The following is a 12,344-nucleotide window of genomic DNA, read 5'->3' as shown; positions in this document are numbered from 1 at the left end:
TCTATTACTGATTGTGAGCTTTTACAATGATTTTAACAGAAATCCGACAGCACCTTCGCTCACACACACAAACATTCGTTCCTGCTGTCCGTTTGAAATGACTTGCTATTTATAGACCCATGACCCTTTCGTTTGAATCATGTTCAAACGACCAGACTTGTTCAAACGGTCAGGATTCAAACGGCTACACATGATTCAAACGGCCAGGTGTTGTTCAAACGGCCAGGATCAATTCTAACCTAAACAACCCTAATTTAATCATGTTTGAGCACTTGATTAACCTATCTAGACACAAGACTTAATAAGACGTAGTCAGCAGACACTTAATGCACCAACATCTTTTGATTCTATCTCAGACACCTGGATATACTGTTTTTACTAACTTAAAGACGTGACGCAACCCCAAGACGATAACGTAGCCCAAATCTCGAGGACGAGATTTAAAACAAGGTGGGGAGAATATAACAACCCTCGAGAAACACCCCTAAACGTTCCTAAATACACCCCGTATGCGATAAACGAACCCGTATAACCTTTATACTAATGAGAATCAAGAAAAACAAATAATCTGGGTCGCTCACGGGCCGCGACCCAGTTAGCCGAAGTCTTCGCGGGGCGCGACAACCTGTGACTTACCGGATACTCTGATCGCTACGTGTCCTGACACGTGTCAGACCTACGCAATGACTTACCAACCCTATGACCGCCTTTAGATCCCTCGTGGGCCGCGAAGAAAGAAAAATAGGCTCTCACGGGGCGCGAGAGACCTCTGTCTCAGCTATAAAAGGGACCGAGATGCAACATTTCAAGTCGTTCAGAAATTCTAATTCTCTCTCAACATTCTGTAGGCTAAAGTTATAGCTACCCCCCTAAGAAGTGAAGCTTTGCCTCGTTGTGAGTATTATAACCCTCGATCACGTATTTATTACCCTACACGATCGATCTAGGACTCCGTAGCGCATATCAAGGCTTTGCCTGACTCAGTCGTTGGAGTTCTGTCTCGTGTTACACCTGATTGATCTAGGACTCCGTAATGCATGTCAAGGCTCTGCCTGACTCAATCATTGGAGTTTTGTCTCGAGTTGTACGGTTGATGTGATTTTGGTTAACTTACTAACACGTGTGCATTGTTTAAATTTAATAAATAATAACCAGGAAAAGGAACAGGAAGCTATAATATTAGCAGAAAGCCTGTAGAAATACCTAAGTCTACAAGTGTGAGTCCATTCTCTTTTTTCACAGTTTGTGAGCCCTTATTTCAAATATTTTCCAAAACTATAAATATTTTTCAGTTATAAGTACAGTGATTAAGTCTTTGTAATTCTACAATTGCTGCCAGTATTATGGGGTATGTATACAGTACTTGATAACCTTCACAATTGGGCACGGGTATCCAATGTGTGATATGACCATAGTCACAGATCCGTCGAGTGACACGTACTGAACAAGTAATTGTGTAGATATAAACATTGTAATCGCCCTTAATACTGTAATGTTATGACAACTGATGTTTTATAAATCAGAATGTACTCGCCAGTATTTCTTGCTGATAAAATGTTTTTAAAACGCGTTTCAGATAACTTAGCATAAAGCCAATAGAAGCCAGCTGGAGAGCACTGAAGGCTTAGAAAAGTGGTTATAAAAGTTAACGAAATAAAAAGGAGACTTATTTTCAATAATTAGGGTCTATCCCTATAAATGTATTATCAGCAAAACTTGGGTTTTATCTCATTTATCTATTTTAAACATTTTGGTGTTTAGCTCTGATAAAAATATTTCCTAACTACGGTCCTGATGAAAGTTTTCCGCTGCCAATTTAATAAACACCGAACCATCTGACTGGTTCGCGGCTCCCACTCTCGGGGTGGGGTCGGGGGCTGTGACAGTGGCTGCTGGTTATGGTTCAGCTAGATCCATTGTCAGATGGTCTAAACTAAAGTTAGTTGAGACCTACAAAAGGCTGGAAGAACTTAGAGCTGAAGATCCAAATGTTCTTCAAAACCCAGTCTATCCTACAATTGCTGCTCCGTCTCAAAAGATCCATACTCCGAAAAACCTTCTCTCATCATCTGCTTTATCTTAATCCAATGCAAATTTAGTTAGCAGACCACAATCACCAAACTCATCTTCAATAATTCTTTTTCCAAGAAAACCAACTGATCCAAAAATAGTAAAGTGGAAGTCATGCTTAAAAACCCAAGTATTGACTTTGATCAGATCAGATGGTAGTGTTGGAGAATTAAAATGGATAGTGCATATAATCTGAATGCATACGATCTCCAAGATTTGTTGGACCTTCAACTTGAAAGAGATGATGAAGAAGACATGTTCTCCCTGGACTTTGAATTACAATTCAAAGGACAAATCAGGGAGATGTTGATGAGAAATAAAAATCAGTAATAAAGAAGGGTTTTAGTATCATCTGTTGTATAGGGAGCTTGTTGGATCAGCAGCTGTGACATTGTCTCCAGTAGCATATTTAACCAAGACACAACATGTAGCGAAAGACATGTTGCTGCGTAACAAATTCTTGATTGAGGTTTGATGAAAGTTGTTTAGGCAGGTGATCGTATGTTCTTAGTTAATGTTTGTTAAAACTTAAGTTGTATTCGAATTTTATTAAGTTTGTTAGACATCTTTTATATGTACTTATGTTTATAACAGTTTACATTGTCAATGGGTGGATACTCTTTTTTTTGAATAAAAGAATGGAAATGATCATATGTAACTGATATATTAACTGATGATCTATGTTTATAGTTGTCTTTTAACTATAATAGATAACACGTTTTGGTACAATATTTATATACCTATCTATAAATTTTATTTATATTTGTTTAATAAATTTCTTTTAATAATAATATTAATTAATAACCAATATATAGATATCACTTATTTTTATCCTTATCTTTATCTAAAATTAATAAATAACTTCAATTTTGCAATTTGACCCTTTGTTTTTTTTTACTTTTAACCCAAATTTTTTCATCTTTTGCAATTTAATCCCAATTCTTTTTTATTTTCAATTTTGGTCCACCATACTTTTCATCTTTCCCAAGTTTTTTCATTTCGTTCTAAATTTTGTGAGTTAACGCACCGCGATGTGCGTGAGGGGCTTAACATTTTTCCGTATATTTTTTTCTAGTTTGACTGACCCGTCGCGTCCATCTATTTTTCTGCGTTTGAAAAGTTCGTCCAATATGCGAGTCCTGGATGGACTTAGTTATTTTTTTCTATGTTTTATGTTTCGGTTTAATTCTCAGCAACGAGCGTGGGTGATTCAAAGATTTTACGTCTTCTTTTCGCTCGGCATAATTTTTTTCCCTTTTTTTTTGTTTTTACGAGTTTTTCCGGTGTTGGTGGTCGCTGACAATGGTATAGTATTGCTACTACTTAACACAGTTTTATGACAACTGCTGCAACACAGTGGCTTAATACTAGTAGTAGTAGTAATAATAGTAATAATAATAATAATAATAATAATAATAATAATAATAATAATAATCTATACTATCTATTAAAGGAGCTTAGAGCATGACCTCACTTTGCTTACGTGTCAGTTGTTTAGCTATGCCACATAGACTTCGCTGATGTCATAATTCCGAATTTTTTTATATAAAATCTGTTTTTTTATTATTGTTACTAAATTGAAAAACTTCTTTTTTTTAGGAGGCAAATTTGAAAATGCATGGGGAGTTGTTTGGTCATTTAATGCACATCACCAGGCTAATCAAATCAACTCTCTCTTTCTTCTCAATTCAAATTAAGAGTTCATTTCTCTCTTTCTTCTCTCTTCAAACCGACTTCTCTCTTCTCACTTCTGGCGATTTCTAGGGTTTCTCTGATCTTCTCTCTTCAAAAGCTTCAAGTTGAAGAATGTATTCGGCAAAGAAGTCCGATGGTTCTGTCACTCGGCTATGATGATCTCAAAAGTCTTTTACCAGTTGATTTTGGCATGGCAATGATGGCGGATGGTAGGGTTTGACCTGCAACCCACCTTGCAGCCATGATTTCTGGTAGATCTGAGCCACATCGTTTTGTTGTATTTTTCGAGTCTTGGCTTTCTTGAAGTCATCTTCATCACTTTAGTGAAACCCTAATCGCCGTCACCATAGGTTTCTGCTGATGATACCTGAAACGGCAAACCCTGGCTTTCTTGAAGCCATCTTCATCACTTTTGTAGATCCGCATGTTAAGGTATGGGTTAAGTCATTGATTTGTGTGTTTATGGTTTTTAGATACTGTATTTGGAACAGGAGTTGATTCTTGCGAAATTTGTTAGGTTGGGTGACGGCGGGATCTGGATATGTTTAAATTTCTGTTGCTTATGTTTCAGAATTTGAGTTTACAATGTTTGTTAGTAGATGATTTGACCGAATTTTTGTTGGTGATACGCTCATACAGGTGTTGGTTACAGTTGTTGTAACACCTCGAAATTTTGCGTCCAATAATGTATTGACACGTGTCTTAGGTTTACACGTGGTATTAAATACTAAATAAAGGACTAAAGTTGACAAACATTTAAAGTATGTAAATTCGAGGGTTTAAAAATGTCAACAAGGGATAAATATACTGTACAGTAACCCTAAATGATGCTCGTACCTTCAAATGAATGAATCATGGATCGTACGGAACGAAATATGGAAGAAAGTGAGAGATTACAAACTACAGGGGTTAAATGTGTCAACATGTTTAAGTTATACCTCTGAGTGACCCTTTGACAAACCCGAGACTTTGCAACAGTAAATTACGCTCACTAGAATGTACGATATAAATTTCGCGAAGTTCCGTTTTAAAACGAGAAAGTTATGATCAAAATCGTATGCGAAGGATTAAAAGCGTCAAACTTTGAAAGTTATGACTTTTCGGGAAATAATAAATTAACCAAGGGTTAATAAGTTGGGTAGAAGTTCCGAGGCCCTTATTCGTAAATAAACGAGGCCCAAAACGCAAAGTTACCCCTTCGAAACCGAAAGGCCAGTGCAATAATTGCAAAAGATTTGAAAATCTTGAAAAACAGGTCTCAGGCGGGCCGCGTTAAAGAACCAAGAGATCTTACGCGGGCCGCGCTGACAGTTGAGATATGGGCTCTAACATTGAGATTCAGGCGACCCGCGTAAAGGTTACCTGATCTCTAACGCGGGCCGCGTCAGCCCCCAGATGCAGAAAATTCGGACAGAAGCACTGTTGAGTGTTTTAACCGACTTTATGTGCAATAATGAGAGCATGGGCGCCCCCTAAGCGTCCCCTAGCACTCAGGGACACATGTTGATGATCTAAGAACACTTGTATTGTAGCACTTGTTGTCAATGATCTAAGGGCTTATGATTGCTATAAAAGGCCACATTGTTGCAACAAGTTCTTCACACCTCCAATCTGCCTTCTTGATCACTTCTGGAGCTCAAGTGCCTTCTTTGCTCATCCCTGGTCGTGCATAGGACTCTTGTAAGTGTGCTCCACCCTTTGTGGTTTAGTTTTTGCTTAGTTATAGCTTAAAAGTCAATCCGTCGTAATTAGCGATTGACTTAACGATAAATCATAAACGGTCCAGTGATTTGTCGAATCAAAGGTAGTTATATGTTGGTAATCATGTGGGCATTAGACCCCTAAAAGGGCACCCTCTGGTTCCCACTCTAACTAGTCCAAATGTCGAGTCAAACTTGCTTAGAAAAAGTCAACAGAATGCTAATTTGCGATTTTATGCATAATCAGTAATGTAGATGGCGTGTAACCTCTTTTAACACTCATGTAACATGATAATAAGTATATTAACTAGTCTAAGCTTGTTTGATCCGACCAATTACTGTTTTGACCCGGTTCGGAACCGAAAGTCGCAAAACTTTGACTTTTGCTCTGACTTCAGTTCTGACCCGTTATGGTATGTTTTATATATGCCTTAGGACTCTCTTAGGACCAGGTTACATGATGGTATAACCCTCTGTGACTGGTTCGTTGTTTGTCCTAGTCTTTCACACATTTTCGTTAAAAGCTCAAAAGTTGACCATAACGCCCTTTTTACTTTAAAACGATGATTTTGGACATGTGAAAGGACAATAACCTTAGTTACTGATTTCTAAGCATGTCCCTAAAATTTCATGTCAATCCGAGGTCTAGAATAGGAGTTATTCTAAATAGCGCAATTACGGAAACTTTAGTAATTAAACGGCGCAATTAGCATAAAGCCTATCTAAACCCAAATTTCGACACCAAACCTTTTACACATTGATGTAAAATAATATTTTGGGATTTTTAAAGATTTTTAATAATTTTTAACCTGCTCATAACCTGCGGTTATGGCATCGATTCGGTAAATACCGAATATACCCTTTTCGGGCATAACTTGAGTTCTACAAGGTATTTTTACCCGATTCCAGTTGCTACTGATTTTAAATAATAAATAAAGTATTTTAGACTTTATAAACTGTTCGGAAAACTCAGATTTCCTGTAGAACTCGGAAACCTCTTTTATAATCTTTAAAATGACCGAAATACCCCTACGGGGCGTATATTGGGATCAAACTCGTTATGGGCATAATGGAAGGTATCCTACTGATACCACAACCTCTTTAGAGCATATTAACTTAGGAAACCTGTGTAGGACTCTTACGGTTACCCGTTACGCCTTTTGCGCGCACGGTTCGGTTTATGTAACTAGTTTACATAAACTAGCCGAAACGGGTCAAACCTTATTGTTTTACTTCAGATCCAGAGTGTGGTTATATTACCCATATAAAACAAGTCTTCAAACTTGTTGGGTCCAAACCACATTCCATTCCCGGTTTTCGCCCTTCACGCGATTAAACCGTATTTATCCTTCGAAACTGACCGGACTAAGCTAAGGCTAAATTAAAGACCTGTTAGGATTCTAATAGGTTGTTATAAACCTTTGTTCCAGAATAGGAGACCAGTAAAAGATACTTGCATTTGTTTAATTGAGGATTATTACTTGCTCAGGTAAATACTTTTAACTTATTTTCTGTTATACGGGCTTGGGTTACGGTATATAAAGATACCGCTTGGTCGGGCGATTGACCCAACTCATTAGTAGTTGGTTATTATCAATGTGACCCGTTTAAAAATTTGTTTTGTTGGCTTTACGCCTGTGTGAGCTTAATGACCATGTCCCGGATATCCTTGGCATCATTTTACGAAATGGCCACGACCTCGACACGCGGGTGTAGGCGTACACCCGACAATGTGTCTATATTATTAAAGGTATAACCGTTGGTTTTCCCGCCACGGCTTTATGCTATGTGGCGTGTCTATTAACCTTAAACCCGGCACGACCCGGGCGACCGAACGCATAGTGAACATGTAATTCTTTTACAAGATTTAGTTTATAAATTATCCCAAGTTATAAAGAGTTTGTGCCTTGTGCATTCAAATCAATTTTATTAAACCTTTTTCAAAAGTGTCGGTTGAATGTATTTACCAGTGTAAACTGACGTATTTTCCCCAAAATATTAAATGCAGGTTCTATACGAAATAGGCTGGCCACTCCTTAGCATCGTTAGTGTCTCGCAAGCTTTGGATGCCATTATCTGTTGAACAATATTTCTATTTTTATTTTGATCCCCTGTGGATTTATTTCGACTATTCGTGATACTTGGTTATTACATTCGATGGTTGAAATATAATCTATCTTTATGCTTCCGCTGTGCATTTAAATATTGTATGGTTTGACTATATTGTTGCCAACTACGTCACGGTAATCCCCCACCGGGCCCACCGGTGAAACACGTGGAAATCGGGGTGTGATAGGTTGGTATCAGAGCCAACGTTGAGTGAATTAAACACTATCCTTATGTGTTTAGTCTCAATGACACAATTGCACATACTCGAGTCTAGACAAGAACATAGGACAAATTCGAATTGTTATTCTAGTTTGTCTTTTATTGTTTATTGTGTTTTAAAAATTTGTTAAGCAGGAAATATGCCACCAGCAATTTGAAAAGGAGGAAGAGGCAAAGGGCCGATCACTACTCATAATGATCCCGAGGCCGGAGCTTCACATATGCGAGCACCTTCCAGCACAAGGAGTGAAGAACCTCAGAGGCGTAGCAGGAACCTCTTTGAGCCAGGAAGACGGTCCACCTCACACAGTTCGACACCTTCATACCGTCACTCTTTTGGATCAAATTCGGAGAACGAGCCCAGTAACCCTTAACCTTCGTTTATACCTCTCCAGCATTCTGTTTCGCACCGTTCCTATGGCGATCCTACTCCTTTCTTCCAAAGCCAGTTCAACCCGGCTGATTATGTCCAAGAACCAATAGGTTATAACCCTTTAGAACCCGAAGACCATTTCTCCGAAGATAATGCGGTAGATATAGACGAGGACACGGATCCCATTGAACCTGCAAGAGGTACTCCCAACCATCCTATCGAGATCTCTGATGGGTCATCCTTTCATGGAACGCCCTATCAAGGTCCCGACAGTTACCAGGCGAGGTTTAACCAGTGCGAGTGGTACTTTACACCCTCTCACCATTCATCACCTCACCAGCAGCAGCAACAGCAACAGGATCCTTCTGAGGATTCACGTTTCGTGGCAGTTACGCCACCGCCTCCACCGCCACCAGTTCAACAAGCACCTCCAGATCCGCCAAGGCATAGGAAATCAGGCACGCGGATGTCCACCCGAGGAGGGGAATTTCACTTTAGCACCCCTCGCCACTCGAGTGCAAGTCATTTTCCGCTGTTGCCTGAAGAACCACAAATGGGTGAACCTTCGAGCCACCCTACAGAGGTGAATTCTGCACCAGTTGCACCACCTCCACCACCATTTGGGTATGATAACCCTATACCTGCGTACGCCGGTTCCGCAGCGTACAACCCGTTTGAGCAGCCAACTCACATGCGCTACAACTATAATTATGCGGATGCCGACCCATACGTGGTAGCGGCCAATTACAACGCCCTCCATCCCGAAGGACCTTATGGGGATCCTTGGGGATTAGGATACGCAGCTCATGGGTATCCAGCTCCTACTAGAACTCCGGCTCAGCACGTAACGCAGCAGCCACGTTTTTCCCCACCGGAGCAGGAAGAAATCCTTCACCGTTTGAATCGTGTGGAACGAGACTTTGAGCAAGAACGTAAGAACAATCGTGGATTCCTTAAAGGCCTAGCAAACCTATTAAAGGGGAAGAAGAAGCGAGATCATTAGTCCTTATATGTTCTAATGTAATTCCTATTTTAAATCAAGTCTGTAGGATCGAGAAACGACCTGTTGAGTCAATCAGAAGAATGCACAGACCGAATCAGAGGCGGAATACATTGATTTGGTCTTCTCTTAGCTTGGATTCACTATTAAATTCTTGTTTATTGATCTTTAACAGATATACAGTACAAAGACACTTCGACGGAGCTTCGCCGTCGGAAACTAGAATGATTACAACTGAATCCGTTTGAAGGGTATTTATAGGCCTAGCCCCTTCCATTTGAACATGTTTCAAACGGACACTACAATTCAAACGATGGCTTCAAACGGTCAGCCTATTTCAAACGGACACTATTACAAATTGTCACATTCAAACGATGACTTCTTATTGGACCACTAAAGATTTTGTCTTATATGTGATGACACAAGGATGATGTCATCAATATGATGTCATATGATGATGTCATATTGATGATGTCACACACGTTCAGATCCGCATCGTAACTGAGACTCGACATAAGACGAAGACGACAGATGACTGCACCAACAGACTCCCCCTCAGATGTTGACGAGTCTTAAGTGTCGAGTCTTCGCATCTTCAGTCTTTATCAATCTCTTTTCTTTCTTAGCATATACCAGGATCTTCTCTTTGGCTCTAGCTTCGTCAGACTCCCCCTTTATCATGATGGGATCGCTATCTGGAATTTGCTATCACCTTGAGCTCAAATCCTAGCTTTATCTCTGTTTAAGCTCATCTCAGGTTCTGATGTATCTCCTGACTTTTCATAGCAGCAAGATCAGAAACCTACACATCTCAAACACTCTATTACAAACCAACAAAGTTGTGATTCAACTTAATGAATCAACTTGACATTTGAGAATTTTTCACATTTAAAATTTATCACAATTTGAAACATTTCAAACTCTGATTCAACATTTCAAAACACTTTAACCAAACCATCTGTTCATCATGTTTAGCCTTTTAGATTTTGAATATCAGCTTCTCCAACATCAGTTGTCGAAAATCTTTTTGGATTTTCAAAATATGAAACGTAAATGCAAAAATTAAATGCAGAAATGAAATATATACAAACATATTTTTGTGAGTTCGTGCAAGAGGATCATATCAGCTGTCGACTAGACACTAGCACCGTTAAGCTGTTATTTCATTTTAAGCTTTTAAACAGTTCGCGTTGATTGCCGATATACTGATCCACTTAAATTTTCACAAAATGTTCAACCTGTTCGGGATACAGATTTAGTGTTTTAGAACTTAAACATCTACATGTGTCCCACCTCAGTATACACTCCCGTATCCAGACCCCAATATTCAGTCTTACAGGTGAGTATACCACAGCTGATATCTGTAAAGGGGTTATGTGCGAGGGCCGTGAGAGCTCAGGTCGATACTTCCGTATACGCAGAGAGATGACGGCTTCGACTTTTGGTGTGTCCCCTTTAGAGGATCTTTTATTTACAACAGCAGCGACTATCAATTTTATTGTTTCATCAGCATGCTGAGGGCGAGCTTATATTTCAAAGCTTTTTGCAGAAAGTATTATCCGGGGACTAGGTCAGTACTTCCATACAGCAGAAGTCCCGGGATAATACCCCAGATATCACTGAGTATAAAGACCTAGTATCTCAGAATAAGGGACCTTTCAAACAGGATTTCAGGGGTTACCTATATATCCTGGAGGTGTTCCCCACGTAAACGCAAGTGAAATTTATGTTTATATCCCAAACTGATCTACTAATTATGTGAAAACCTACCGGCACATCTTTAGCGAGACTGCTTAATTGCATTTATACATTACAAATCTTTAGCGTACTGTGCCAGTCTAGCTGATGTACTATCATTTCCCCTATTCGCACCAAAACTCAATTTTAATTTTTCGATGTTTTTGACATTTTCAAATTTTCTAATTTTTTAAAATTTTACTCCCCCTAAAATCAAAATTTGTTTCAATTTTGATTTTCTAGGAAAATTTGAAACGAACTGTATAAATTTGACAACTTGATGAGAATTACTTCAATCCTCCATCCACCTGGCTTAAACAATCAGAACTCCCCCTCACAACAAACTATTTTCCCATTATGATTTCAAAACACTTAAGTTTGTTTTAATCAAAATGGTTTTTCCGGAAAACTTAGTTTGTTTACCAAACATTTGTAGATTCTGGGGATCAAATCATGTAGTTAACTCAAGTTCAATTTAATGACCTTGATTAACCACTTGTAAGATTGATGTGATTCAAAATCTGAACCACTTGAATCAATCACAAACAAACCTTTTACCTTTTGAATGAATGACGTTACCGAATAAAATTTTACGAGAGATGCCGATTCATGCTCCACGCTTACCAACCTGGGAGCTCCGGCAAGTCAGGTTTTTCTATTTAAACAGATTCACCCAAGCCTGACGGTCCTTGGGTGATTTCGAATTCTTGTTCAACAATGGTGGAAAATTTGCATCATCCATTGTTAAACCAGAATTCTCCTTTTTTACCTCAACCAATGGCTCCTCTGGTATTGACGAACTAGAATCATTGCCTGCAGGTGGCTTGTCTGACTTTGACCTGTCAGATGTCTGACTTTGATAAACCAGATTCATCGCCGACCATTTTCTTGTTCCTCTTTTGTCCTCAGATTTGTATCTGATGAATTCATCTTGCTTGACTTTGCAGCCGAGGGAGTTGATTCATCAGAACTCTTATTCTTTCCAACGGATGAACCCGAGGACAAAATCTTCTCAAGATACTCTCTCGCCTTCTTCCTCTTCTTTCGCAGTCTGTCTTTTTGCCCTTGAGAAAGCTTTACTTTCTTTTCTTGAACTTTGGGTTCTTGAACTTTTGGTTTTTGGACTTTTGGTTCTTGAACTTTCAGTTCTTTTGGCTTGACAGTGACTGGAATCTTTGTCATTTTCTGAGAATTAACCCTCAATCTTTCATTTGATCTTGTTGGGCAATCTCTGGCAATGTGACCTCTAATTTGACAGTTATAGCATCTTCTCATCTCATAGCTCCAACTCTGGCAGTTAACAGCAATGTGTCCTTGATAACCGCATCGGTAACACACTCTGTTATCGTACCATGTACCACCTTTTTCACACCAAATGCTCAGATCATAGCATTGTTTGGCTTGGTGATATTCCTTCTTCATGTTTGCTGGATTTGACTTT

The sequence above is a fragment of the Helianthus annuus genome, chromosome 7 (assembly GCF_002127325.2).
Source record: "Helianthus annuus cultivar XRQ/B chromosome 7, HanXRQr2.0-SUNRISE, whole genome shotgun sequence".
In the NCBI taxonomy this organism is placed as follows: domain Eukaryota; kingdom Viridiplantae; phylum Streptophyta; class Magnoliopsida; order Asterales; family Asteraceae; genus Helianthus; species Helianthus annuus.
The sequence above is the reverse complement of the archived record's forward strand: the minus strand, read 5'-3'. Positions refer to the sequence as shown.